We start from the raw sequence: 6,589 nt of genomic DNA, 5'->3' as shown, positions 1-6,589 counted from the left end.
TAAACCGCAACAACCGACGTGGCTGAAAGTTAACCGTATCGCCCCCTTCCACTGCCTCCTTTCTCACTCTCTTTCACTCTCGCACTCTTCTCCAAAAGGCCATAAAAAGAGATGGAAAATTGCAACTTTCAAATTGGTAAAAAAGGGGAGTCGGTCATAAGGCAAAGGATATACGACTATTGGAATACCCGCACTTGGCTGTTGGGAGTAGCCAGAGTGAAAGGCAATCGTAAAGCTTAATGCACTGGTTAATGAAGAGTGAAGGAAAGGAATGGAATTCTAATTGTATGAAAATCGATAAATATCGATTATTTGTATAGCTTAATTAAACATGATTCATAAATGGTGAGAAAAAAAAACCTTCATAGTCGGTATGAAAAGTCCTTTAACTATGTTTTATATAAAGTATGAATCCATGCTTCATAACTAACTCTCTCCTGTAACTCATGTAACTAACTCGCATCTGCCTGTGGTCCGGGTATATTTTGAAAACCACGACCAACTGACTGAGTGCCTTGCTGGCTGCCAGCCTAACCGTACTTCACGGCTGCAGTCGGCTGTCATCCATTGCTACTATCCTGCACACATACATATATATATAAATATATATATCCTTACACTTCCACGGGACTCACTTTCAGTTTCGCTGTTTGAGCCCTGTGGATCGCAGGCCGTTGCGACCGACCCGTGCGCCACATAATCCCCAACAAGAGTTGCCAGACACGTGCGCCACGTACCAAAGTGTGTGTGTCTTTGTGTGTGTGTGCAGACTAACGGCCAAGCGGACTGCACGAAAATAAAAAGGAAGAAAAGGAATCGCTCGAAGAGCCAGCCACAAATTGTAATGCAATGTTACCACGCCACCCGCCTCGCTGCCCGCCCCCTTCGGCAGCTGCTGTTGCTGCTGTTGTTGCTGCTGCGTTTCCTGCGCCCGGATGTCTATGCGATAATGATGGATTGTTAACAACAATGCAAAGGTCCTGACGCATTCGAGCGTATCCTTTTTATAAGTTCTTTTATTTAAGGGTATTCGAATTTTGAATACATGTTTTTTTTTTTTTTTTTTGACTACATCATTTGATTATGGCCTAAACGTTCAGCGTGAAGCGTAAATAACGAAACATGGTATTTTTGTATTTTATTTAATTAATTGAATTAGAATCAGTTTGACTTCTAGAAAGACTTTAAAGTATAAGACTCTTTAAATAATCATTTGAGCACTAGAATGTTGTAAAACAAACGTTAGTACTTTAAGCTTTCTTTGAAATTCTTCCATACGATTTATATACTCTACATACATCCATATATGCATACATATGTATATATTTACAATTTTTTTTTGTATGCCCGATAATCTTTACATGTTCCCACTTTTAACTCTTAACTAAATCAACTCTATTGAAATTCTAAGCACATTTCAGCACTTATACTAACAACAACAACTAGCGCCAAGCGTGCCTGCAGCCCGTCTTATACACGCGTCAATGACTCTTATACAGTGTGGGCAACCACCGAAAAGAGCGACATGCAAAAAGCCGGCAACAACAGCAGGCCCAGCTGTTCGGCGCTCAATTCGCCGCAGTTAACAGTGTCTGAGAGTCGACGTTCTCTACGGCTCTGTTAAGTCTTGCGCTCAGAATAACAGCAGCATAGCATATGCTGCTATTAGTTGCCATCGAGTCTTCGCCGCGTGCAGATGTTATTTGGTGTGTCGCCGTCGACGTCGTCGTCTAGCCTAAGTTGTGTGAGCGTGTGAGTGCTGGTGTATGTGTATGTGAGTTTAACGCTGCATTTTGTCGGCAGCAGCAGCAGCAACTGCATTCAAATTATGCGATAATTTAGCCGCTCTAAAACTGCGAACAGCGTCGCGTGTGTTGACAGCTGCCGCTGCGTGAATTTAACCAACCAACAGCGATAAATAAACAGAAAACAAACAAAAAATATCGAAAAGAAGATACAGAAAAAGGAAGACAACAAACACACCTGCTGCCTGTCTTCGGCTTTTTTGTTCTGTTTTGTTTTGTCTTCATTCGCCGGCTTCGATACACTTCGCTCAATACCATCAGAATTTGTGCTTCTAAAAAAAAGTAAGTGCATTGAGAGACGCCAATTCGAAGAGAGTTCAATGACTGCGGGGAGCTAGTTCTAATGAGCTGTTGTTGACCACCTGATAAGACAGCCGGGCGACAAAAACTCATTTACATATAATTATTATCGGCTCGGCTCGTTTTCTTCTCTTTTTTTTTTTTTTGACGACTGCCACTATGTTAATTTGATAACACTATCAGCAACAGCAGCTGCTCTACACACACACACACACGCACATGTAGAGTTTTGTTTGTGTTTGCGTAAACAAATTGAAAATTTGGTTGCGCGACGCTTTTCTCGCTTTTCTGGACGCAGGCCCAACGTAAAAGTGTCGCAGTTCACAAATGAACTTGTCAATTGCTCAATCATTTGATATTGTTGTTGCTCACTCAATCGTCCACGGTAATACCCTGCAGCGAGCTAAGTTTCAAAGGGGAGTTCGTTTTACGAAGTGTGTATGCAGAGTAATGAAATTTTAAAAAGTTTTTGAAATTTTACAAAAAGTACAAAAGCCATTAAAAATGTAAAAAAAAATATATATATATATATACAATTTGTGGAAGCTTTACACTCTAGACTAATTTTCACCAAGTATTGCCGAAATTAACTTTGGCTTAGTCAGTTACAGGGTATTTGACTAGTCGTGGCCTGCTCTCTATTCCACAATTTTTTATTGGACGCCCGCCCTGCGGCGCCTGTGTGTAACCCGAGCGTCGTCATCTTTATCAGGCCTTGGCTGGCAACGTTGTCCGCTTCCGATATCAATTGCTGATAGCGGCTCATTGCAATGGCAATAGCAGACGTCAAATGCGAAGCTCTTATCAGGCACCAAAATACAAAAAAGCGACAACATAATACAACCTGGTGAATGCTTCTGGCATTGCATTCTGGAACTGTGGGCAGAGTCACTCGACAAACAAATATAGACAAAAATTTGTACATGGAAAATGTAAAAACGGAATCTCTCTTTATATAGAATTTCATATCTGATTAATGGAAAACAGGAAGTGAGGAATTATTCAAAAAGAATTGAATACTTAAAGGGAATTCTGCAATTATTGATATAAATAGGTAATACCTAAATATAGGCACTGATAAGGCGCTGAAAAATTAATTAAGTTTTAATGACTTAAAAAAAAAACTAAATAAATAATTATGGGCTCAATCCTTATTATAGTTTTAAAGTCTTTGAATATTATTATTATTTTTTGTTTAAATAAATAAATAATTTTGGGCTCAAGCTCAATAATAGAGTTAAAAACATTTAGAAATCATTAAAATTCGAAAATGTTTCTTAATAATTCAGAAAATTAAAAAACTCTATAGAAAATAAATCTTTGTAAAGTCTTCAAATATTTTGTTCCTTATTAAGTAATCATGAGATCATTTCTCTATATATGACTTATGAATTGTTTATCTGTAAAAACCAGTTTTAAAAGAAATAAACAAATTTGTTATGGCATATATTATAGCCATAGATAAATTATCGATACAGAAATATAAAAAATATAAATAAAGAAGTTAAAAAAAGAGGATATATATATTTCTATAGATGGATTATGAAGAGTTAAAACACGATCAAATATATAAATCATATATATGGAATTTATTGAGAGACATAGTCAAAGCTTAAAAAATCTTTTTTTTTAACCATAAATAGCTAGATAAAATTTTAATAAAAAGTCCCCGCTAGAGGTTTTTCTCAAATAATATAAACTCCGATTGTATTTGTTCTTATACGTAGCATTTCACTCTCTCTCTCTCTTATCAAGTATTAGTCAGGTATCTGAGAGATTTTTTTAAAAGAATTCCCCGTTTTATGTGTATTTTACTTACGATTTTCGATATCTTTCTCCACATTCGTAATTCATATCAAGTAAAAGTCAAGTTAGTCCAAGACCAAGACCTCATTCGCACTCCCCTTCATTGCGCATGCATTTAATTACACTCACACTCAATTGCATATTGTGCTATTAATAATATTTATTTTGTACATCTTCTTCTTCGTTTTCTTTGTGAAAATACTTTCAATTTGTTTGGCTTTGCCATTGCAGGCCAATGCTTGCACAATGCTCAGTCTTAGAGGTCGTATGGGTAATATTGTTGCGCATACGCCACATGGCGCCATGGCTGATAACTCGATTTTGGAATAGGTCGCCTATCAAAATGTGTGTGTACATATGTGCGTGTGCTCGCATTGAATTTCATTTCATTTCATTTTGTCATTGATTCAATTAATAACAGTGCAATGGCTATTTGCCATTTGCCATTTCACAATGGCAGTGAGCTCATGAGTAATGGAAATTGTAATGGGCCAACGGCTCCAAAAAGCATTTCTCCGATAAGATTAAAACCACTATATAGATTCCATAGAAATTATTAATGAACACTGCGTAAACATCATATTGTATCATTTTCATGGCTGACTTGCTTCACATATTATAATTCCATTTGGAAAGTTTTCGCTTTGGCTGAGTTTGGTCGGATCAAAAATACTTTCTGTGCGTATGGAGTTCATCAATCAGTGAATAAGTTGGGGATATAGATGAAAGGCACGTAAGAAATGCCTACGAAATTGTGCTCAGTGGTTCGGCTAAGACTTTAGATTAAATGCTTGAATAGATTTGACCTAAGAATCAAAGGTTCGATGGCTTAAGCTTAGCTAGAACTCGACTCATTTCTCTATTAAAGCTTTATTACATATTTTGCAGGAATTCTTTTCAAATGAACTAATTTAACTTAAACTTCAATTCATATTGCATAAATATTAATACAAATTTCCAGTCTCTGCTCCATTTCTTAGCCTTCTTCAAAATCTTCTTTTCCTCATATGTTGCTCAAGAATATCTCGCTTGCCTTTCGCTTCAAGTTTTATGTGTTTTCTGCTGTCACGAGTTTGCCTTTCGACTTTTGTTTTACCGTTTCGCACTTACACTTTCCATCGTTAAAGTTCAGCACAAAAACAAAACAAAATGTCACGGCTAGCGCAGTGTCGTCGCCGTGTCGTAGACGTAATTATGCAATCTACGCGTCGATTTCTACAAAGCGAAACAAAACTAGAAACTCAGCGCAGGCACGACCCACGCGACATAAAGCGCAGACGAAACGTCATAGAACACCATTCGAGACTGTAATTTCTAGCATTTTGGGCGTTTAATTATGGTTGCCACAACAATCATAATGGGGGCTCCCAAAAGGCCATGGCCGGAAGGGAGCGAGGCGAGCGAAGGGTCTGCGTGGCCAAATTTTCACGCACGTGCTGCGACCTGGCTGAAAAATATGAGCATTAGCAATGAAAATGCCAAATGTGTTTGGCATACGAATGCAAACGAAAGGCAGAGAGCTTGAACAACTTCAAAATACCTGCACTCCGAACTTGAGACTTTCTTTGATGAATACTAAAGGAATACCAAGTAGAATTTATGGCTGTGAATTATCGCAAAAAAGTTTCCTTAAAAGTTTATACTCCTCGAGTAAAATTTAAATATTTACTAAAAGATATATTTGAATTTGAATAAATATTAAATAATTAATTTAGCTAACAGTATTGTCTATTTTTCAATTTATTAAAAGTAATTAATTATTTTTAATAATTTATATCATTTATAGCATAATTATTTGAAATGTATTTAAAATTAAATATATATATTTTTAATTTTAAATAATTATATTTTTAATGTTCAAGTCTTTTAGTAAATTATTATTAAATATAAAATATCACAGCTATTTATTTACTTTTGATAATTTATTAACTTTTTTCAAATGTATAACAGATAATTATAATTAATAGGCTTTCATATAAATTGTCATTTTTAATGAACCTATTTCAAATATAATGCACATATTATGTAAACAAATCATCCCTCGTCTATAATGCCCCGCTAATTAGTTAGGTGCAGGTATATGTACGCATACACATATATAAAGTGAATACAAAATGAAGCGAAGCAATTGACAAAAGTGAAAAAGTGACCCCTCGAGCGCGACCGGAAGTAAGGTGCGCCTCGACGTCAAAAATTTGACATTAACTTTAACGTTGACTGCGTGCGTGTGAGCCAACAAAAACATCAAATATATGTTGCTACACATGTCAATACACACACACACGTACACACATACCTATATAACTGACATTAGCATAATAAATAAAGACATTTGCAACAGATACAAAACAAATTAAATGCCGGACTCTGGCGCAAAGTTTTTAAGCCAATTAGTAGCCAGAATTTGCCGAGTTTTCCCAGAGTTTCATGAGAGCAAAACTGATTAAAATCTGACTAAAGTTGAACTTTTTATCCGGTGGGGGCGGTTAGACGTAGCCAGAGCGCACTGTAATAAGGCCACGCACACACATACACACACACACAGAAGCCATTTTCTCTCGTGTGTCTGGCAAATAAATAAAGTCACAGCTAGGCCTGGGCTATATGAATAACAGTTGCTGCTATTTGCATAGGCGCCCAATGTGGGGTATTCATTTAAGCCATATGAATATCTACCG

At 36.6% G+C, this 6,589-nt stretch overlaps 1 protein-coding gene across 4 annotated transcripts in view; it reads left to right on the top strand.

Moving 5' to 3' along the window:
• Nucleotides 1-1,660: 1,660 nt before the first annotated feature.
• The window catches only part of LOC6578492 (uncharacterized protein DDB_G0284459), a 65,168-nt gene continuing 60,239 nt past the window's right edge, over nucleotides 1,661-6,589 (top strand). For all 4 annotated transcript variants that reach the window (XM_015163177.3, XM_015163178.3, XM_015163176.3 and 1 more), the window contains exon 1: nucleotides 1,661-2,087. The gene's annotated coding sequence lies outside the window, so the exon portion shown is untranslated. The remainder of the gene's footprint in view (nucleotides 2,088-6,589) is intronic.

Source organism: Drosophila mojavensis, unplaced genomic scaffold (genome assembly GCF_018153725.1).
Source record: "Drosophila mojavensis isolate 15081-1352.22 unplaced genomic scaffold, ASM1815372v1 contig_80, whole genome shotgun sequence".
Taxonomy (NCBI): Eukaryota; Metazoa; Arthropoda; class Insecta; order Diptera; family Drosophilidae; genus Drosophila; species Drosophila mojavensis.
Note: the sequence above shows the minus strand (reverse complement) of the source record. Positions and strands in the feature narration are given on the sequence as shown.